Raw genomic sequence first — 25,356 nt, 5'->3', positions numbered from 1 at the left:
CATAGGGGTAGGAGAGTAAGAAAATGAGAAGATTCTTTTTTTTAGAATGTGTGTGAGCCTATATGACTATCAGTCTAAGGCAAGTAGATATAGGAGGGGGTTACATACTTGAAAAACAGAGTAACCACAAGTGAAAAACATACAATAGATTCACAGAAACCAAAAAGAGAACAGAAGCATAAAATAAAAAATCATCAAACCACAAAAAGAAAAAGAAAAAGAAAGGTACAAAGAAGAAACAAAGAATCAATTACAAAACAAGGTTTAAAATGGCAATAAATACTTACCTATCAATAATTACATTAAATATCAATAGACTAAATGCTCCAATCAAAAGATATAGAGTGGCAAGTTGGGTAAAAACAAAGCAAGAGCCTACAGTATGCTGCCTTTAAGAGACCACTTATGGCAAAGGACACAGATAGATAGAAAGTAAGGGGATGGAAAAAGATATTTCATGCAAATGGAAATGACAAGAAAGAGGGGGGTTGTAGTGCTCATACTGGACAAAATCAACTTTAAAACGAAGTCCATAAAGAAAGATAAAGAAGGACACAATATAATGATAAAACTATCAATACAAGAAGAGGATATTACTCTCATCAACATACATGCACCTAATATAGGAGCACCCAAATACATTTAAAAAATACTAACAAACATAAAGGGAGAAATTGACAGGAATACAGTAATAGTAGGAGACTTTAACACCCCATTCACATCAATGGACAGATCTTCTAGATAGAAAATCAGTAAGGAAACAGACATCCCAAATAATACAACAGAACAGTTAGACTTAATATTTTCAGGACATTACATCCCAAAAAACTGAATACACATTCTTTTCAAGTGCACATGGAACATTCTCTAGGACTGACCATACACTAGGGCACAAAACAAGCCTCAACAAATTTATGAGTATAGAAATTATTTCAAGCATCTTTTCTGACCACAGTGACATGAAACTAGAAATTGACACAGAAAAAGAAATGAAAAAAATAATGATTACATGGAGACTAAACAACATGCTACTAAAAAACCAATGGGTCAATGATGAAATCCAAGAGGAAATTTTAAAATGCCTTGAGACAAATGACAATGAAAACACAACCTTGCAAAATCTATGAGTTATATATAGCAAAAAGTAGTTCTTAGAGGGAAGTTCATGGCAATACAGGCCTTCCTCAGAAAAAACCAAGAAAAGTCTCAAATAAACAACCTAACCTACAACCTAAAAGAATTAGAAAAAGAAGAACAAACTAAATCAGCAGAAGGAAATAATAAAGATCATAGAGGAAACAAATAAAATAGGGATTTAAAAAGCAATAGAAAAAAATCAATAAAACCAAGAGCTGGTTTTTTGAAAGGTAAGCAAAATTGACAAGCCTCTGGCCAGGCTCACTGAGAAGAAAAGAGAGAGAACTCAAATAAAATAAGAAAGGAAAAAGGAGAAATAATAACCAATAATGCAGAAATACAAAAAAAAAGAATATTATGAACAATTTTATGCCAACAAATTCAACAATCTAGAAGAAATGGACAAGTTTCTAGAAATATACAGCCCACCAAAACTGAATCAAGAAGAAATAGATAATTTGAAAAGGCCAATCACTAGAAATGAAATAGAATCTGTATATATATATATATATATATATATATATATATATATATATATAGAAAAAACACAAAAACCTCCCTAAAACCCTACAAACAAAAGTCTAGGACCAGAGGGCTTCACAGGTGAATTCTACTAAACAGAAAAACTCATACTGATCCTTCTCAAACTCTTCCAAAATACTGAAGAGGAGGGAACACTCACAAAGACATTGTATGATACCAAAACCAGACAAAGATACAATGAAAAAGAAAATTACAGGCTAATATCTTTGATGGTTATAGATGCAAAAATTCTCAGTAAAATATTAGTAAACTGAATCCAACAGCACATAAAAAAGGTCAAACACCACAACCAAGTTGAATTCATCCACAATTCACAAGGATGGTTCAACATACATAAATCAATGTGGTACAACACATCAACAAAAAAAAGGAGAAAAACCACATGACCAACTCAATAGATGCAGAGGAAGTATATGACAAATTTCAACATTCATTCATGATAAAAAAAAATCTTAACAAAGTGGGTATAGACAGAACATATCTCAACATAATAAAAGCTATTTATGACAAACCCACAGCCTATATAATAATGGTGAAAAGCTGAAAGCCTTCCCACTAAAATATGGAACAAGATAAGGATGCCCATTCTCACCACTTCAATTCAACATAGTATTGGAAGTCCTAGCCACAGCAAGAAAAAGAAATAAAAGTTATCCAGTTTGGAAGGGGAGAGGTAAAATTGTCATTATATGCAGATTACATGATACTATATTTAGAAAACCCTCCTAAAGACTCCACATAAAAACTGCTAGGACTGATAACTGAATTCAGCAGGATAGTAGGATACAAGATTAACATACAGAAATTGGCTGTATTTCTTTACACTAAAAATGAAATATCAGAAAGAGAATGTAAAAAACAAAAAATACCTTTTAAAATTGTGCCAAAAAAATAAAATACTTAGGAATAAGCCTGACCAAAGAGGTAAAACACTTATATGGAGAGAACTATAAACTATAAACCATTAATAAAGGAAAATGACGATGATTCAAAGAAATGGACAGATATCTCATGCTCTTGGATGGGAAGAATTAATATTGTTATAGTGGCTATACTACCCAAAGCAATCTACAGATTTAATGCAATCCCTGTCAAATCACCAAGGGCAATTTTCACAGAACTAGAACAAATAATCTTAAAATTTATATGGAACTATAAAAGACCCAGAAGTGTCAAAGCACTCCTGGAGAAAAAGAACAAAGCAGGAGACATAACCCTCCCAGACTTCAGACAATACAACAAAGCTACAGTCATCAAAATGGCATGGTATTGAACATGGAACAGAATAGAGGGCCCAGAAATAAATCCATACCCCTACAATCAATTACTCTTTGACAAAGGAGGCAAGAATATACAATGGGAAAGAGACAGTCACTTCACCAAGGGGTGTTGGGAAAGTTGGATAGCCACATGTAAATCAATGAAGTTAGAAAACAGCCTCATACTATACACAAAAATAAACTCAAAATGGCTTAAAGACTTAAACATTAGACATGATACCATAAAACTCCTAGAAGAGAACATAGGCAGAACATTCTCTGACATAAATCATACCAGTGTTTTCTTAGTCTCCCAAGGCAATAGAAATAAAAGTAAAAATAAACAAATGGAACCTAATCAAACTTACAAGCTTTTGTACAGCAAAAGAAACCATAAACAAAGTGAAAAGACAGCCTATGGAATGGGAGAAAATATTTGCAAATGATGTGACTGACAAGGGCTTAATTTTCAAAGTATATAAACAGCTCATACAACTCAACGTCAAAAAAATAAAAAGCCCATTCAAAAAATGGGCAGAATACCTAAATAGACATTTCTCCAAAGAAGACATACAGATGGCCAACAGGCACATGAAAAGATGCTCAACATCACTAATTATTGGAGAAATGCAAATCCAAACTACAATGAGCTACCACCTCAAACTGGTCAGAATGGCCATTATTAAAAAGTCTAAAAATAACAAATGCTAGAAAGGGTGTGGAGAAAAGGGAACCCTGCTACACTGCTGGTGGGGATATAAGTTGGTGCAGCCACTATGGAAAACAGTATGGAGGTTCCACACAAAACTAAAAACACAGCTGCCATATGGTCCAGCAATCCCACTCCTGAGCATATATCCCAACAAAATTATAACTCAAAAAGATACATGCACCCCTATGTTCATAGCAGCACTATTCACAATGGCCAAGATGTGGAAGCAACATAAATGTCCATCAACAGACGAATGGATAAAGAAGCTGTGGTACATATATACATGGAATATTATTCAGCCATAAAAAAGAATGAAACAATGCCATTTGCAGCAACATGGATAGAACTCATCACACTAAGTGAAGTAAGCCAGAGAGAGAAAGACAAATACCATATGATATCACTTATATGTGGAATCTAAAGTATGATACAAATGAAACAGAAACAGACTCACAGACATAGAGAACAGACTTGTGGTTTGCAAGGTGGGGGTAGGGGAGGGATGGAGTCAGAGTTTGGGGTTAGCAGATGCAAACTATTATATATAGAATGGATAAACAGCAAGGTCCTACTGCATAGCACAGCAAAGTATATTCAACATCCTGTGATAAACCATAATGGAAAAGTATATATATATATATATATATATATATATATACACACACACATATATATGTGTATATATATATATATACATGTGAATCACGTTGCTATACAGCAGAAATTAACAAAACATTGTATATCAACTCTACTTCAATTAAAAAAAAAACATGTATCCAGCATTCTAGTATCATACAGAATAGTTTTCCTATTCTAAAAATCCTTTGTGTTCCAACTATTCATCCTTCCCACACCACTAACCCTGGGTAACCTCTCATCTTTTGACTGTTTCCATAGTTTTGCCTTTTCAGAATGTCATAGTTGGAACCATACAGTATGAAGTCTTTTGTCTTCTTTCACTTAGTAGTATGCGTTTAAGTTTCCTCGATAGGTTTTATGGCTTGATAACCCATTTTTTTTTAGACCTGAATCAAATCTCGTTGTCTGGGTGTACCACAGTGTATTTATCCATTCATCTACTGAAGCTTATCTTTGTTGCTTCCACGTTTTGGCAATTATGAATAAAACTGCTATAAACATCTGTGTGGAGGTGTTTTGTAGACAAAAGTTTTTAACTCATTTGGGTAAATACAATTCACATGGACTGTATAGTAAGAATATGTTTAGTTTCGTAAGAAGCCACCAAACTATTCCAAAGTAGGTGTACCATATTACATTCTGATCTGCAATGAATGAGTTCTTGTTCTACATCCTCACCAGTATTTGGTGTTGTCAGTGTTTGGGATTTTGGCCATTCTAATAGATGTGTAGTGGTATCTTGTTGGTTTAATTTGTAATTCTCTAGTGACATATGATGCTGAGCATCTTTTCATATGCTTATTTGCTATGTGTATATCTTCTTTGCTGAGATGTCTGTTTAGATCTTTTGCCCATTTTAAAATCAGATTTTTCAGTTTTAAGAGTTCTTTGTATGTTTTAGATAATGGTTCTTTATCAGATATGTCTTTTGCAAATATTTTCTCCCAGTCTGTGGTTTGCCTTTTCATTTTCTTGACAGTATTGTTGGCAGAACAGAAGTTTTCAATTTTAATGAAGGCCAATTAATCAGTTATTTCTTTTATGGGCTATGCCTTTGATGGTGTACCTAAAAAGTCATCGCCAAACACAAGTTCATCTCATTTTTCTACTATGTTATCCTCTAGGAGCTTTATAGTTTTGCATTTTACATTTAGGTCAATTTGGATAATTTTTGTGAAGGATGTAAGGTCTGTGTTTAGATCCTTTTTGTGTGCTTATGGACGTCAAGTTGTTCCAGCACTGTTTGTTGAAAAGACAGTCTTTGCTCTGTTGTATTGGCTTTGTTCCTCTGTCAAAGATCAGTTGACTATACTTGTGTGGATCTTTTTCTGGGCTTTTTATTCTGTTCCATTTATTTTTGTCTGTTCTTTCACCAGTACCACAATATCTTGATTACTGTGTCAAATGTAAGGTATAGTAAGTCTTGAAGTTGGATATTTTTAAAATAAAGAACAGTAGCCATTTTAGACTCATATAACTAATTTTATAAAATGACCATTCTATTTTTGCTATATTGGGACTAATTTATAAAACATTATCAGAAGTTCTTTCTAGAAAATGTAAAAGACTATCAGCATACTTATTATATAAAACAATACAATAAATATCGTCTCATATACCAGTTTGTGAAGAATCAGGATGATTTCCTAAAATAAAATCCTAGACCTGATATGCATTTGTGTTTTCTTCTATTTATTCTAATGTTCCATTTTAAAAAAAATTTAAACATTTATATTTACATGAGCCCACAATGTGAAGATACTATTTATAGTCATTTACAAATCTCATTATTCCAGTACCTATGACCTTTGAGTGCATCCTTTTCCTGTTGACTTGAAATGCCAATTTTACCATATGCTACATGAATGTGTTTATTTTAAGCCTAGCAGGTTACTTTTCCACTGAATTTACCACCTGTCTTGGGGCTTGAGCCATACTGTTTTAAGTATTATAGATTTATATTATTTTATAATGTCTGGTACTATCTCCCATGCCTCTTCAAATCTTTCTCAGATGGACCTTCAATTTCAGACCCTTTCAGTTCCAGAAGCCTTTGGGGAAAGGTATAGAGAGAGAACTGGTGCAATGAACTGGTGAACTGGTGCAATGAATAGCCAATAGTTTCATTTCTTTCCTCTGCTCTAGATAAAGCCTGACATAACCTCCACTCCACTTACATATCTCCACTGCCCAAATTCAGACATGCTACTGTCTCAGCTTTGTCTGGCTCCTATTGTCAGAAACAAAGTTGACCATGATAATGTCTAAGTTCATTTCATGTGCTGTGCCATGATTGAAACTAGGGTCCTCACAAAACTATACTGACTCCAGAGGAGAGAAGACCAGATGGCAGAGTAGAAGACCTTGAGCTCACCTCCTCCCATGAGAACACCAAAATTACAACTAACTGCTGAATAACAATAAAAATGACTGGAAACTACCAAAAATGATATTCTACATCCAAAGACAAAGAAGAAATCAGAACAAGATGGTAGGAGGGGTATACTCATGATATAATCAAATCCCATAATCACTGGGTGGGCAACCCACAAACTGGAGAATAATTATATTGCAGAAGTTCTCCCATATGAGTGAGGATTCTGAGCTCCACGTCAGGCTCTCCAGCCTGGGCGTCTGGCATCAGGAGGATAGCCCCAAGAGCATTTGGTTTTGAAGGCCAGTGGGTCTTGATCACAGCAGCTCCAGGATGGGGGAAAAAAGAGACACCACTCTTGGAGGACACACACAAGATCTCCATGTGCACTGGCACTGGGACCCAGGGCAAAAGCAGTGACTTCATAGGAGGCTGGGCCAGACCTACCTGCTGGTCTTGGAGGGTCTCATGGGGAGGTGGGGGGCAGCTGTGACCCTCTCTTGGGATATAAAAGATGGTTGTAAATATATTGGGGAGTATCATCTGAAGGCTGACATCTTCCTTGGGACATTAACACCAAGGCCTGGCCCAACGAACAGCCTTAGGTTCCAGTGCTGGGTTGCCTCAGGCCAAACAACCAGCAGGGCAGGAAAACAGTCCCACCCAGACAGAGAGGCTGCCTAAAGACTTTTGGAGGCCACAGCAACCTCTAGACATGCCCCTTCACATGGCCCTGCCCACCTTAGGGCCAAGACTCAACTCCACCCATCAGTGGCAGGGACCAGAGGCAAGAAGTATAAAGTCCCACATCCTGTGGAACTGAGTCCACAAACATAGGTCAGAACCTACCCTTGGACCAGCTGGTCCCTGGCCACTGGATGACAAGAGGGGAGTGTACTGCTGTGACACATAGGACATCCCCTATAGAGGGCAGCTTCTCCAAGGTAAAGAAACATAAGTAAACCTTCCACATACATAAAAATACAAATAGAAGTTTAGACAAAATGAGATGGCAGAGGAACATGTTCCAGATGAAGAGACAGGATAAAACCCCAGAAGAATAACTAAGTGGCATGGAGATAGGCTATCTACCCAAGAAAGAGTTCAGAGTAATGATTGTAAAGGTGATCCAACAACTCAGGAAAATAATGTATGCACAGAGTGAGAAGTTACAAGAAGTTTTTAACAAAGAATTAGAAAAAATAAAGAACAACCAAACAGTTGAAGAACATAATAATTGAAATGAAAAATGTACTAGAAGGAATAAGTAGCAGAATAAGTGAGGCAGAAGAACAAATAAGTGAGCTGCAAGACAGAGTGGTGGAAATCACTATGGAACAGAGTAAAGAAAAAAGAATGAAAAGAAACAAGGACAGTTTAAGAGACCTCTCAGACAATGTCAAATGCACCAACATTCACATTATAGGTGTCTCAGAAGGACGAGAGAGAGAAAGAGCCTGAGGAAATGTTTGAAGACATAATAGCTGAAAACCTCCCTAACATGGGAAAGGAAGCAGTCACCCAAGTCCAGGAAGCAGAGAGATTAGCATACAGGATAAACGCAAGAAGGAACACACCAAGACACAGTAATCAGATTGACAAAAATTACAGATAAAGAGAAAATATTAAAAGCATTGAGCAACAAATAATACACAAAGGAACCCCCATAAGGTTATCAGCTGATTTTTCAGCAGAAGATCTGCAGTAAGAAAGTAGTTGCAGGATATATTTAAAGTGATGAAAGGGAAAAATGTACAACAAAGAATACTCTACCCAGCAAGCTCTCATTCAGATTTGATGGAGAAATCAAAAGCTTTACAGATAAGCAAAAGCTCAGAGAATTTAGAACCAGCAAATCAGCTTTACAACAAATGCTAAAGGAACTTCTCTATGCAGAAAAGGAAAGGGCACAATTAGACACAAGAAAATTATGAATGGGAAAGCTCACCAGTCAGTAAAGGCAAACATACAGTAAAGGTAGGAAATCATCCACATGCAAATATGATATCTAAACCAATAATTGTGAGAGGAGAAGAGTACAAATGAAGGATATTTGAAATGCATTTGAAATAAAGCAATCAGCAACTTAAAACAATCATGTATATATATAGATAGATAGACTGCTATAACAAAACCTCATGGTAACCACAAAACAGAAATCTACAGTATATATACACACAAATAAAAAATGAAATCCAAACACAACACTAAAGAAAGTCATTAAATCATGAGAGAAGAGAACAAAAGGGAAAGTAGGGGAAAAGACCTACAAAAACAAATCCAAAACAATTAACAAAATGGATGTAAGAACATACATACTGATAATTACCTTAAATATAAACAGATTAAATGCTCCAACCAAAGACATAGACTGGCTTAATGGATACAAAAACAAGACACATATATATGCTCTCTACAAGAGACCCACTTCAGATCTAGAGACACATACAGACAAAAAGTGAGGGGATGGAAAAATCAGACAAAATAGACTTTAAAATAAAGACTGTTATAAGAGATAAAGAAGGATACTACATAATAACCAAGGGATCAACCCAAGAATATATAACAATCATAAATATCTATGCACCCAACATAGGAGCACCTTGATATACAAGGTAAATGTTAAGAGACATAAAAGGAGAAGTTGACAGTAACACAATAATAGTGGGGGACATTAACACCCCACTTTCACCAATGGACAGATCATCCAGACAGAAAATCAAGAAGGAAACACAGGCCTTAGATGACACATTAGACCAGATAGACTTAATTGCTATTTAATTGATGTTTAAAGAGCATTCCATCTGAAAGCAGCAGAATACACATTCTTTTCAGGTTCCCATGGAACATTCCCCAAGATAGATCACATGCTGGCCCACAAAGCAAGCCTCAGTAAATCTAAGAAAATTGAAATCATATAGAGCATCTTTTCTGATCACAATGAGATTAGAAATCAACTACAAGAAAAAAACTGCAAAAAGCACAAACACGTGGAGGCTAAATAATATGCTGCTAAGCAACCAATGGATCACTGAAGAAACCAAAGAGGAAATCAAAAATACTCAGAGACCAATGAAAATGAAGACACGATGATCCAAAACCTATGGGATGGAACAAAAGCAGTCCTAAGAGGGAAGTTTATAGCAATATAAACTTACCTTCAGAAACAAGGAACATCTCATATAAACAACTTAACATTACACCTAAAGCAACTAGAGAAAGAGGAACAAACAAAACCCAAAGTTAGAAGGAAAGGAATCATAAAGATCAGAGCAGAAATAAATGAAATAGAGACTAAAAAAACAATAGAAAAAAGTCAATGAAACTAAAACCTAGTTCTTTGAAAAGATAAACAAAATTGATAAATCTTTAGCTAGACTAATCAAGAAAAAAGGGGAGAGGGTCCAAATCAATACAATTAGAAATGAAAAAGAAGTTACAAGAGACACCACAGAAATACAAAGGATCATATAAGACTACTACAAGCAACTATATGACAAATAAAATGGACAAACTAGAAGAATTTGTCCATTTCTTAGATATAATCTCCAAGATGGAACCAAGAAGAAATAGAAAATATGAACAGGCCAATCACAAGTACTGAAATTGAAACTGTGATTAAAAAACTTCCAGCAAACAAAAGTCCAGGACCAGATGGTTTCACAGGTGAATTCTATCATTCTATCAAACATTTAGAGAAGAGCTAATATCTATACTTCTGAAACTATTCCAAAACATTGCAAGGGAAAGAATACTTCCAAACTCATTCTATGAGGCCACCATCACTGTGATACAAAAACCAAACAAAGATACCACAAAAAAGGAAATTACAGGCCAATATCACTGATGAACATAGATGAAAAAAATCTTCAACGAAATAGTAGCAAACCAAATCCAACAATACATTCAAAGGATTATACACCATGATCAAGTGAGATTTATCCTAGGGATGCAAATATTTTTCAATATCTGCAAATCAATCATTATGATACACCACATTAACAAATTGAATAATAAAAACCATCTCAATGGATGCATAAAAAGCTTTGGATAAAATTCAACATCCATTTATGATAAAAACTCTCCAGAAAGTGGGCATAGTGGGAACTTACCTCAACATAATAAAGGCCATTTTTGACAGACACACAGCTAACATCATAAACAATGAAAAGCTGAAGGCATTTCCTCTGAGATCGAGAAGAAGACAAGGATATATGCTCTCTCCAGTTTTATTCAACATAGTTTTTCAAGTCCTAACCACAGCAATCAGAGAAGAAAAAGAAAGTAAAGGAATCCAAATTGGAAAAGAAGAAGTAAAACTGTCACTGTTTGTAGATGGCATGATATTATATACAGAAAATCCCAAAGATGCTACCAGAAAACTACTAGAGCTCATCAATGAATTCAGTAAAGTTGCAGGATACAAAATTAATACACAGAATCTGTTGTAAAATTCCATTGTTACTTCCATACAGTAACAATGGAAGATCAGAAAGAGAAATTAAGGAAACAATCACATTTACCATTGCATGAAAATAAAAAAATACCTAGGAATATACCTACTTAAGGAGGCAAAAGACCTGTACTTCAAAAACTGTAAGATGCTGATGAAAGAAATTGAAGATGACACAAATAAATGGAAAGATGTACCACGTTCTTGGATTGGAAGACTCAATACTGTTAAAAATGACCATACTACCCATGATAATCTACAGATTCAGTGCAATTCCTATCAAATTACCAATGGCATTGTTCACAGATCTAGAACAAACAATTTTTAAATTTGTATGGAAACACAAAAGACTCTGAATAGGCAATAGCAAACTTAAGAAAAATAAAGATGGAGGAATCAGGCTGCCTGGCTGCAGACTATACTACAAAACTACAGTAATCAAAACAGTTTGGTGCTGGCACAAAAACAAAAATATTAATCCATGGAACAGGATAGAAAGCCCAGAATTAAACCCATGCACATATGGTCAATTAATCTGCAACAAAGGAGGCAAAAATATACAATGGAGAAAAGATAGTCTCTTCCATAAATGTTGCTGGGCCAACTGGGCAGATACATGTAAAAGAATGGAATTAGAACATTCTCTAATACCATACACAAAAATAAACTGAAAATGGATTAAAGACCTAAATATAAGACCAGATACTCTAAAACTCCTAGAGGAAAACACAGGCTGAACACTCCTTGACATTAATTGCAGCAATATCTTTTTGGATCTACCTCCTAGAGTAATGAAAATAAAAACAAAAATAAACAAATGGGACCTAATTAAACTTAAGAGCTTTTGCACAGCAGAGGAAACCATAAACAGAAAAAAAGACAACCTATATCATGGAAGAAAATATTTGCAAATGATGCAACTGACCAGGAATTAATCTCCAAAATATATACATAGCTCATATAGCTCAATATTAAAAAAGCAAACAACCTAATCAAAAACTGGCAGAAGATCTAAAAAGTCATTTCTCCAAAGAAGACATATAGATGGGCAACAGGCACATGAAAAGATGCTCAACATTGTTATTTATTAGAGAAATGCAAATCAAAATTACAATGAGTTATCACCTCACAGGGATCAGAAGGACCAACATCAAAAAATCTACAAATAATAAATGCTGGAGAGGGTGTGGAGAAAAAGGAACTGTTGGTGGGAATGTACATTGGTACAGCCACTATAAAGAACAATATGAAGGTTCCTTAAAAAACCAAAAATAGAGCTTCCATATGATCCTACAATCCCACTCCTGGGCATATATCTAGAAAAAACCATAATTCGAAAAGATACATGCACCCAATGTTCATTGCAGCACTATTTACAATAGCCGAGACATGGAAGCAACCTAAATGTCCATTAACATATGAATGGATAAAGATGTGGTATGTGTGTGTGTATATATACACACACATATATATGACTATTATATATAAAATGGAATATTAGCCTTATAAAAGAATGAAATAGTGCCATTTACAGCAACATGGATAGACCTAGAGATTATCATACTAAGCTAAGTAAGCCAGACAGAGAAAGACAAATACCATATGATATCACTTACATGTGGAATCTAAAAAAAGTGATACAGATGAACTTATTTACAAAACAGAAATAGACTCACAGATGTGAAAAACAAACTTATGGTTACCAAAGGGGAGGGGGGAGGGATAAATTAGGAGTTTGGAATTAAAATAAACACACTACTCTATATAATATAGATAACCAACAAGGACCTACTGTATAGCACAGGGAGCTATATTTAATAGTTAACTATATTTAATATCTTATAATAACCTATAATGGAAGAGAATATATAAAATATATATATATGAATCACTTTGCTGTACATCTGAAACACATTGTAAATCAACTATATTTCAATAAAAATAAAAAAATTCAAAAAAATTTGAATTTGAATACTGGAGTCAGTAGACTCCAGTATTTTAATCTCAATGATATTACACTACTTAATTATCTCTAGATTGAGAATGACAAAATTTCAGCTTCCTGAAGTGAATATTTCTACTTGGAAGTGGGTTGAGGATGGGGGATAGAAAGCCTGAATCAGCCCTCTAAATCTTCAGTCCATTCCCATCACTATTATATCTACCTGTAATTGTTTGAAAATTTCAGCAGATAGATGTTCCATCCCTGTTTTTCATTAACAGAGTTTTCCCTAATCATATGTTTCCTTGGCCATATCTGTGGGAATTTGAGTAGGAGGAACACTTGATGCCAGCTATAGAGAAAAACAAACCAACAAAAAGACATCACATGGAAAGTCGCTCATTTACATTTTATTTAATTCATAAATTTATATACATCCGGCTTTATCTCATAATCCTTCCAACTGCTACAATAGAAACTCACTCATTTTTTCTAATACTAGTAACTCCAAATATCTTATGCTATGGATTTTATCCTCTTTCTATATTTTCTGGGACATTTTACTATCAGTTATGCCCTCTTATTCTCATCAACAGGGTACTTTCTCATCTTTAAATAGTTTTAAATCTCCTCTGTTAAAAATAAAATAAAATAAAATAAAATTATAAACCAGTATTTCCAGATGCTTCGTTTACCTCTGGTTATTTCTTTCTCTTTTCTATCTTTGAAGCTAAGTTCTTGAAAAAAGTTTCTCAGTAATGCTGTACTTTTCCTTCTCCTCTTCTCAATTTCCTCCAGTCTGGCCTATATTCACTTTAGCTTACCTCAACTAAGTTAATTAGTGTACTCCTTTTGTTTCAAAATGAAGAATGTTTTTCAGTCCACTTATTATTAGACTTCTCAGCAGTGTTGAAATCTTGGTACACTCTCTTCTCTTGGCTTCGCTGACATACTACTCTCTGCTATTCCTCCTGCCTCTCTACCTGCTCCGTTTTTGTCTTTTATAGCCTCCTTTCCCATATATGGCCATGAATTTGGTTTCATAAATTTGACCCTGGGTCCTTCTCTTGTACTGTGATCTCTCCATAGTCTATTTGCAGACAACCTGCAAATTTTCATCTTTAACCCATTCTCCTCCTCTGAGCTTCAGACTATAGTCTTCCCTGCTTCTAGAAGATAACTGTAACCTGAAAAACCTCTTGCTGAGTAATTCTCATTGAACAAAATAAACAAAAATAAATAATTCCCATTGAAATTGGTGATACACAATTATTTCAGTAATTAGATAATACACACATGCTATTCAGTGTTTTCATAATAAAAACATTAATGCAAAATATAGTAATGAATGATCTTTCTAAAAAGTAAATCAGAAAATCATCTCTCACCCTGTTTTTAATAAACCTCAATGGTCTCTAATCACGTTCATCATAAAGACTCCTTAACTTGGCTTATTTACCTCCAAAGCATCATCCCTCGTGATGCCTCTGTTTCTTTATTCCACTCCAGGCCCACTGGTCTTCTTTCAGTTACTAGAACACGCTACAGAGTCTTTGCTTATATTGATCTCTGAGGCTGGAGTACCTCCCTCAATCCCCCCATCACCATTGCCTAGCTAAGCTCTATCCTTCCTTCAGACTTCAGTTCAAACATCACTTCCTTAATGAAGCCAATGATTGCCCTTCCTTGGTCAAATCTTCCAATTTGTACCTCTTCTTAAGAGTTCTTATAACTGTTTGATTTTATGTTTATTTCATGATTATCTGATAATTGGTAGTGGATTTCACAAGGCCTGAAATTTTATCTTATTTCTTGACAATTTTATCATTAGACCCTAGTACAGTGCCTGGTATGTTGTAAGCACTTGATATCACTTGTGGGATAAATGAGAGGAAGGCAGAATAAATGGAATTTACCCAGTTTTCCTTTTTTAAACCATGAAAATTTTGGATTACGACTATATTTTTGGGAGTAATTCTATGAACATTGGTTCATTGTTCTGTTTTGTAAATAAGTTCATTTGTATCTTTTTTTAAGATTCCACATATAAGTGATATCATATATTTGTCTTTGTCTGACTTATTCCACTTAGTATTATAATCTCTAGGTCCATCCATGTTGCTGCAAGTGGCATTATTTCATTCTTTTTTTATGGCTGAGTAGTATTACATTGTATATATATACCACATCTTCTTTATCCGTTCATCTGTTGATGGACACTTAGGCTGCTTCCATATCTTGGATATTGTAAATAATGTTACTATGAACACTGGGGTGCATGCATCTTTTCAAATTAGTGTTTTAATTTTCTTTGGATATATACCCAGGAGTGGAATTGCTGGATCATACAGTAGTTCTAATTTTAGCTTTTTGAGGAAACTTCATACTGTTTTCCTTAGTGGCTGCTCCAATTTACATTCCCACCTATTTTCTAGGGTTCCCCTTTCTCCACATCCTGGCCAACATTTGTTATTTGTAGACTTTTTGATAACCATTCTGACAAGCATGAGGTGATATCTCATTGTTGTTTTGATTTGCATTTCTCTAATAATTAGCAATATTGAGCACATTTTCATGTTTCTGTTAGCCATACGTGTATCTTCTTTGGAGGAATGTTTGCTCAGGTCTTCTGTCCATTTTTTGATTTTTTTGTTTTTTTTTTGATATTGAGTTGTGTGAGCTGTTTTTATATTTGGGATATTAACCCCTTGTTGGTCACATCATTTGCAAATATTTTCTCCCATTCCATAGGTTGTCTTTTCATTTTGTTGATGGTTTCCTTTGTTGTGCAAAAGCTTTTAAGTTTCATATTTTCCCATTTCTTTTAAGGTTCATTAAGGTCCCATTTGTTCCTTTTTTCTTTTGTTTCCTTTGCCTTAAGAGACAGAGCCAAAAAAATATTGCTATGATATATGTCACAGTGTTCTGCCTATGTTTACTTCTAGTAGTTTTATACTATCCCATTTTACATTTAGGCCTTTAATCCATTTTGAGTTTATTTTTGTACATGGTGTTAGAGAGTGTTCTAATTTCATTCTTTTATATGTAGCTGTCCTGTTTTCCCAGCACCACTTATTGAAGAGACTGACTTTTCCCCATTGTCTATTCCTTCCTCCTTTGTCATAGATAGACCATAGTGCATGGGTTTATTTTTTGGGCTCTCTATTCTGTTCCATTGATCTATGTGTCTCTTTTTGTGCCAGTACCATACTGTTTTGATTACTATAGCTTTGTAGTATAGTCTGAAGTCAGGGAGTATGATAACTCCAGCTTTGTTCTTTTTTCTCAAAATTGCTTTGGCTATTCAGTGTCTTTTGTGGTTCTATATCAATTTTTGGATTATTTTTTCTAGTTCTGTGAAAAATGTCATGGGTATTTTGATAGAGATTGCATTAAATATGTAGATTGCTTTAGGTTGTATGGATATTTTAACAATAGTAATTCTTCCAAGCCACTTACACAGGATATCTTTCTGTCTCTTTGCATCAGAAATTTATTTTTAAGGAACTTGATGCAAATATTTACTTTTTGGGAGGATATTATACAAGTAATAATAATGACAATACTTGATACTTAAATAATGGTGTTGATATGCCAGGCTTGATATGCTTTAAACATATTAATTTATTTGGTCCTCAATACAATACTACAAAATAGGTATCATTTTATCATCCTCATTTTCCAAATGTGAAAAACAAAGCACAGAGAGTAAGTTGTTTAAGGACACAAAGAAAGCACATAGCAAGGGTGTGGTCATAGAAAGTCCATGCTTTTAATCACTAAGCTATATTGCTTCTCAAGAACAAAGACTACTTTCTATATTTAATTCAATTAATATACCAAGAAAGTTTGTATAAGGTGGATAACATTGTCTCTATTTGAAAAATTAGGGAACTGAGGTTCATAAAGGGGAGATAACCTTCCAAACATCACAGATATTATAAGTGTACAAGTCTAAAATTTCACTGAGATTAAGTATCCTTTTTCATGAAACTGGTTCTAAATCTGTAATTCTCATCCTATCACATGTAGACAATGAAACAATATACATCTATGAATGCAGTATTCTCAAAAATATGTACTTATCGGCTATGCATCTCAATACCCAACTTCTTTGTATATCCTGTTACACAGTGTTCTTGATGGGGGCATGAAAAAACAGGATATGTGTTGATAGGGCTATGTTAGGACTGATACCAGTCATGTAGGAGGCACTCAATCCATATTGATTGAATGAAATTCCATAATTTTGTCCATCAGTCATCTCCTTTTAGAAAGAGATTCAGTGGACATTCCTCACAGCAGTTGAAAATTAGGCACTGGGGTTTTGTTTGTTTGTTTTTGTTTGTTTTCTAGTTTTCAGAGTAGTTTCAAATTTTGTCTTTCTCAATATTTTCATTGGTATGTGAATGTGGAATGCAAATGAACTTTTGTTACTGCATGTTCACAGTACTAAAGATAGTTTTGGACAGATGATAAGCATTTAATCAATATTTGTTGAAAGGATAAATGGTGAGAGAAGACACATCTGGGAAACAAATATCTACTTTCATTAGAAGCAAAATTTGTTTTGAGGATAAAATTATTTGATATTAATATATGCAAAAAACTATGTGTTTCTTTTTGAAAAATGGTTAAGGTTTCACCAAAGATTTTGGTGTCTCTCAAATATATTTGGGAAAACTATTAAACATACTTTAGTTAACCTCATGACTAGTAACTTTTTTACAGTTTAAAGTAAATTTATATATATTAACCCTAAGAATCTAAGTGTGTAAGATATTAATGAATAGTATTAGTATGTTACAGAAGTTATTTACATTAATGAATCCATTACTGATTTATATAAAATAATTTTTCAAAGTTTATGAATGATATAATTAAGATGTTATACTTTTGTTTGAATATCCATAGCTCGGTCCGTTTTTAAGACATTCTGTTCTGAGAAGAACATTTAATGTCACTCTATCAAATCTTTTCCCAATTAAAAGAGAAAATGCTTCAATTATAGAACAAAAGAACAAACAAAAACACCTGGTAAGTGTGCTTGCTTGTCCTCACTGAATCACATGGCTGCTACATTTTTACAGTCCATAATTTAACTGTCATACAGAATCTCTGGGTGACATAAACTTTTTCTGTTTTCAAAGCAGTATATTTGCATCCCTCTTCTAAAGATTGGTTATATTTATGGCCCCAAGGAGTAATTAAGGGATTATAGTAGAGGACAATCTGCATGCTTCTAGAAATGAGTACTAATCTGGTCAAGAAGAGCTATTACATTTTCATTTTTATAAAGCCTGCTTTTCATTTACCTTTGTTGCCAAGATAGAAGAGTTACCTTAATGAGGTAAAGGTGACAGACTTTCTTTTAATTAACATGTTTTTCAATACAAAGTAATTGAAAATTAAGGCAATGCTTAAGTCAGTTATTGTGAGATTACATTTCATTGATATTTAGGCTTTTTTGACCAAATTGTACAAGCAAGCAAGATTGCACTAAGATAGATAAATAGCTGCTATTGAATTATGGGTTAAACACTGACTATATAATAATGACTGTGACAGTGGTTTCGACTTTGATTTGGGGGGCGGGGAGGGGGCTGGATTTAAACAATTTGATGTTATTGTATTCCAGACAAAAATTCCTTTTCACTTCGGTATCCATACCACCAAGTGGCATTATATTTCAGGAACTAACTGAGATTATATTAATTGCTAGGGAACTAGACTCTAAACAGAAAATTATTTATTAAAGTATTACAATAAAATATAAACTTTAATATCTGATATATCATTAGACTACTTACTGGTCAGTAGATCAAATTCATATAGATGTCATCTGAGTTTATTCCTGCTTACAGTCTAGACCTCTGCTGTCCATTATGGTAGCCACTAACCACATGTGACTATTGAGCACCTGAAATGTGGCTATTTCAGTTTGAAATGAGCTGTAAATCTGAAATGCACACCAGATTTTGAAAACTTAATTTGACAAAAAAGAGTATAAAATATCTAATTAATAATATTTTATATTATATGTTGAAATGATGATATTTAAGATATATTGTGTTAAAATATACCATTATGCTTATTTTCATCTGTTTATTTTTACTTGTTTAATATGGTCATAGGCTCATATTATATTTCTATTGAACAGTGAGGATCTAGAACATCCATGTTTAGGAACAGTGAATTCATCAGTAAATTATGCTGAAAAAGAAGGTCTACAGGGGCTTCCCTGGTGGCGCAGTGGTTGAGAGTCCGCCTGCCGATGCAGGGGACGCGGGTTCGTGCCCCGGTCCGGGAGGATCCCGTGAGCCATGGCCGCTGAGCCTGCGCGTCCGGAGCTTGTGCTCCGCAACGGGAGAGGCCACAACAGTGAGAGGCCCGCGTACCAGGACAAAAAAAAAAAAAAAAAAAGAAGGTCTACAATAATGTCTCATTTTCAATTCCATTTCACACACTATCCTTTTTTTTTTTCGCAGTACGTGGGCCTCTCACTGTTGTGGCCTCTCCCGTCGCGGAGCACAGGCTCCGGACACGCAGGCTCAGCGGCCATGGCTCATGGGCCCAGCCGCTCCACGGCATGTGGGATCTTCCCAGACCAGGGCACGAACCCACGTCCCCTGCATCGGCAGCATCAGCAGGTGGAGTCTCAACCACTGAGCCACCAGGGAAGCCCCACACATTATAATTTTGCTTCTGTTATATGTTTTGTTATGACAGGGAGCAATAGCCCATTAACTTTACTCATAATCATTATTAATATGCAGTATTTCCTTTAAAATACAAATATTTAAAAGCTATTTCATTTAATTTAAAACCACTGCCTTACCATTTATGGTATAATTGTCATAATTTTCAATTCTATATCTATTTTTGACCCCGAAGGGGTTATTATCATTTCTTGAGTTATATTCATTTAGATTCACCCATGTGTTTATCTGTTCCACTGCTCTTCATTCTGTCTTTCATTTCTATGCTTCTATTTGGGATCATTATTCTTCTATCTAATGAACTCCTTTTAATGTGTAGGTTCATGTAGATTTGCTGTTGAGGAGTCCTCTCAGTTTTTGTTCAGAAACATTTTTATTTCATTTTCATTTTTGAGGAATATTTTTCCTGGATAAAGAATTCCTGGTTCACACATATTTTCTTTCAGCATTTTAAAGATGTCACTTCATTACCTTCTGCATGTTTCTTTTATGAAATATTTTTTCTTTGAATATAATGTCTTATCTGGCTGCTTTTTCAAATGTTCTTTATGCATTTTAAAAAGTTAATTTTACTCTAATATGCCTAGGTTTTCTTTCTCTCCACCACAGTCCTCCTTGGTATTTGCTGAAGTTCTGGATTGTGTGGATTGATGTCCTTTTCAGTTGTGGAAAATTTTCACACATTATCTATTAAAATATTGCTTTTATAACATTTTATAACATTCTCTCTCTTCTTACTTTGAAAATATAATTACAGATATTAAATCTTTTTATTGTATGTCATATATCCTGTATTTCTTTTCTATATTACAGACTCTTTTCTCTCTGTACTTCAGTCTGTATATTTGCAAACAATCTCTCTTCTAGATCACTAATCCTCTCTTCAATAGTCTAATCTGCAGTTAAACACATCTGTTGCATTCTTAATGTCAATTATATTTTTAATTCTATAATTTCCATTTGATTATTGTTTATAAATTCCAGTTACATGGTGACATTCTCCATCTCATCAACAATTTTGTTAAGCATCTTACTCCATTATTTTAAAGGCTATAATACATAATTCCAACTCTGATTCACCTTTGGATCTGCTCATACTGTTTATTTTCTTAGTTTCTGTCTTTTAATTCTATCTCCTGGCATGCCTAATAAATTTGATTAAATGTTGGTTTTAGCTTATGAAAAATTATAGAGATAATTTGATGTTTTGTCTCATACTATCTTCCTCCAGACAGAATATTCTTCTGCTTTCTCTCAGGCACCTTAGATATGGAGCAAACCAATTTTTTCCACTGTGGGATTTTGCTTGTTTAGGGCTGAGCTTCACATTTTTGTGAGAATTGATCTAATTCTCATCATCCATGTTCCTAAGGTATATTTCTATGATTCTAACAGGAAGTCAGTGGCAATCACTAGAGTTCCTCCCCTAACATTTTTTCCTCCATCCTGTGAAACTGCCAAACACTCTGTGCAGATGCCCAGACCTTACCTTCCACTTCTGACTCTACTTCTTAGACTCTTGACCCAACATCAAATAAAATTTAGCAATGGCTTGAGGGGCAAAAAACCCCGACACAATGCTAGACTTTCATCAGTGTTCTCTTTTCTTTGGAACTTTTGTCTCCTCAAGTCCTGCTATCTTGGACCTGAACTCTAAGGTTTGTTTCTATAGACCCTAAGAAGGCCAGAACCTCAGCTTACATTCCTATCTACTTTGTGGCTGTCTTCTTAGCCTTAGGAATTACAACAGTCCTCCAAGGCAATGTTACACTCAAAGTTGTGCCCTCCCCATCCTTACCACCAGGTTCCTGGCCCTTACAAGACACGGTTGTCTGTGTAGCTCTCCATTCTCTTGACTAGATATAAACAAAAATAAATTCCCTAATTTCTCTCAGAGACTTGGTCTGCAACAAGTTACTCTGCCATATCTGAAATTCTTCCTTTACTACAGTTTGCCAAGCTCTTTGCCTTTTACCACTCAATTCTTGAAATCGTGTGTCTTTGATGAACATTTATAACTAAATATAATATTTCCTAGACATGTAACTATATGCTCATCACCCAACTAAAAGTATACAGTATTTTTAAGAAAGTATATTTATTAACTTACTTGCATATTTATTTCTCTGAGGATTATTATTGTCACATTATAAACTAAAAGAACATGTTAAGATTATGTTTAATTATTTATTTTTACATGGTGCCACAAAATAAGTCCTTCAAAAACGTTTTCATGTCCCAGATGTGCCCACCCACATCCCAAACCCTCTGTGCAATAAACCTTCAGAAGACAAAGCAGACTAGCTCCTTGTTCAATATTTCCACTACAGATGAACAAAAAGACTGATTCCATCTTTTCTGTTTATATACTCTCCTATCATTACCACTAGAGAACCTCAAGTAAAGGACATCAGATTTGGATTCAGAATTATTCTGCATTTCAGTAAATATAGTGTCATTTAGAGGCTCCCTCCTTTAATTAACTTTCAGGAAAAACAATTTTATTTCACAATTAGGGAGGAGTTTAATGTTTGGCTGAGCTACTACATTAACTCTAAAGAAAAATGAGTGAGTTAACATGTTCAAGTGGCTGCTATCAGCTCCATGCATGTTTGGGTGAAGGGGGAGCAAGCTAAATAACAGAGGAGTGTTGGATGATTGAACATTGGGAAAGAATTACTAACTGAATGTCAAATAGCAAGGATAATGTCACCAAAACAAATTCTCTGGACTTCACAGGTTTAGCCTGGATCAAATAACCACATTTTGCTCAACTGTTCCTGGTCATAATGGAAATAAACATAAAATATTTTTGGCATGTATAGTCTCACATACATGAAACTTCGTGAAAAAATTGATTTCTCCTAAGATGAAACCTAGTACAGCCTTTTATGTGCTACAAGTACATTTTAAAACCAATTATATTATAAAGTATCTTCATTCCCCAAATATTCATCAATGAATAAATCAGTATATCAAATTATATTTTGAAAGTTTTATCATTTATTTAGTTGTGACTTCTGTCAGTTGATACTTCATCTTATTAAATTCACTATTATTACGATGTAACATCCAAACAATTGCAGTTATAATATGTATTTTAATATATACTTTCAAGTACCCTGAATCTCTAGAAGAGTCATTAGGACAATCCAAAAGCTAGGATTTGGGCATAATATGAACTACTTGATATCAGTGATACTTAGTCAATTTGGTTAGGGGCAAAAAGGTATTTTGTGAAATTTTTGTATATTTTTAAATTTGAGGTAATGTAACTAGAGGAGCAATCTGAGAGAATATTTTGGCTTAGGTTGAGTAGTACAATAAAGTCACCACTTACTGAAACAGGCTTTCTTTCCCCACAGATATATTCCAAAGTTATTATCTATTAATATAAAGGTAAGCTGACAGTTCTCTCACAAAGAAGTAATTCCATTTTGATGATGTCCTCCATCAGCTGCTCAAAGAAACATAATTGCTCTTCTAACCTCAAGAGATAGAAAAATCTGCTCTTGCAAGACATTTAATTATTTTTTCCTCAAAAATGTTCCTATTACAAAAACAGTATGTGTATTTGTTGCATTCTTTCTCAATGTATATTACTAGTGCTTTCATACAAAATATAATGCTGAATAAAGACATCTGATGAAAAGTCTTTTTCACTTTAGACTCTCATTCTGTGACCAGAGAATGCAATTACTTTCCAAATACCAGGCATGCTGAAACAAAGCAAATGATGTTATTATGTGTATGTGTTATCCACTTGACTTATTTTCTTATTCTTTATTTCTCTGAAATTATAAAAGTGGAGAATAAAAATCATAAAAGGAATGTTCAGTATGTTTTACCTTTTGTGAGTTTTATGTGCAAATAAGAGAGCAAGGAAAAAGTGATTGAATTGTGGTAACACAATTTAATTCCAGTAGCCAATATATTTGGGGAAGATAGATAAATATGAAATTGCAAGACTTGGGGTTAATGTTCTACTTCTAACATGGTCTTGAAAAGGAAATCAGTTAGGGATAAGGATTTGGATCAATGGGTCTTAATTTTGGGGGGGAACATAATTATTTCCCCTTTGAAATTTTGATAAAACTTATGGAAATTTAATTAATAAAAATGGACTTATGCTATTTTTAGAATGGCATAAATTTTAGAACCTAAATTTTTTCTAAATTTTAGAACCTAAAATTTAGCATAACTTTAAAGGATTCAAGTCCTGAACTCTTTCAATATATTCTGGTTTAAGAAAACTTTATCTAAAATATCTCCACTAGGGCTTCGCTACTGGCACAGTGGTTGAGAGTCCGCCTGCTGATGCAGGGGACACGGGTTCGTGCCCCGGTCCGGGAAGATCCCACATGCCGCGGAGCGGCTGGGTCCGTGAGCCATGGCCGCTGAGCCTGCGCGTCCAGAGCCTGTGCTCCGCAACAGGAGAGGCCACTACAGTGAGAGGCCCGCGTACCGCAAAAATAAATAAATAAATAAATAAATAAATAAATAAATAAAAATAAAATATCTCCACTAGTGTACCTAGAATTACTCATCTAAGATTGGAACAATAAAACCCAGAATAAATGGTCAATGAATACTTGCTTTTCCATTGGATTCATGAATTAAGTTGAATTGAATTGGAAAAACAGCACAGAACTGATGGTTGATAGAAACCTTGAGCTCATGTCCTGGCTAGGAAACGCTAAGTGAATTACTTAATCACCTTGTTCTTTGTTCTATGGCTGTAAAATAAACAGTTGGTGTGATAGGTTAGTAGCTTTCAAACACAGACACTGCTTCACAATTACCAAATGAGTTGATAATACAATACAACTTCCTCATCTAACAATTCCCCAACTACTGTGGTCTGTATCCTTGCATGGAGCCCTGGAACCTGTATTGTCCTCTAGGTGTTAATGTGATGAAGTTAAACTGTAGCTACATAGTCCCCAAGGTTTCTACTAGCCATATGGTATTTTTTTCAGCAGTTACTTTTTTATGTCATGTGACCATGCAAAATATAATTCTGGTCACAGAAAATTTAGATGACCAGGAACATTTGAATTGTATTACATATGTTGCAACACGCTTGCATGTATTCTTTTATGATAAAACTTTATAGAATAATTTTTATTGTCTTTGTCTTAATTCTATTCTTCTATAATATATTACATGATATGAAAATCTGTTCATGAAAGAAAAATGAAAATTTAGAATGCAGGAGACAGTTGCCAGTCACAGCTCTTAAGACAACACAGTTCTTACATCTGTAATCTTGAATTGTTTAAAAATTTTCTAGACCAGAATTAGTTGGAAAAACATAGGTTGGAAAAGCTTCCTCCCTACCCACTAATTAATCCTTTCCAGCAATTTCATCCAGTAAGTCTCTTATTTGCTTTTAGTTAGTTTTCATCCCTTTCAACTGAACTATCACTATCACTTAAAACATTAGGTTTTCTTGAGGAAACTTATTCTTATTTGATGATTATAGAGCTCATTTCGAGGAGGCAGTTTTTTTTAGGAATATTTTTTAATCATCTTCTGTCCTTTAGTGTTACTGACCAATTTAACCTTTGCTTAATAT

The 25,356-nt window shown here is 34.3% G+C and overlaps 1 long non-coding RNA gene across 1 annotated transcript; it reads left to right on the top strand.

The window, feature by feature from the left end:
• Positions 1-15,523: 15,523 nt before the first annotated feature.
• LOC125964251 (uncharacterized) lies at positions 15,524-23,433 on the top strand. The gene is made up of 2 exons (XR_007477054.1): positions 15,524-19,284; positions 19,487-23,433. It is a non-coding gene; the product is annotated as an uncharacterized LOC125964251 (long non-coding RNA).
• The last annotated feature ends 1,923 nt before the right edge of the window (positions 23,434-25,356 follow it).

This window comes from Orcinus orca, chromosome 4, assembly GCF_937001465.1.
Source record: "Orcinus orca chromosome 4, mOrcOrc1.1, whole genome shotgun sequence".
Lineage (NCBI taxonomy): Eukaryota > Metazoa > Chordata > Mammalia > Artiodactyla > Delphinidae > Orcinus > Orcinus orca.
Note: the sequence above shows the minus strand (reverse complement) of the source record. Positions and strands in the feature narration are given on the sequence as shown.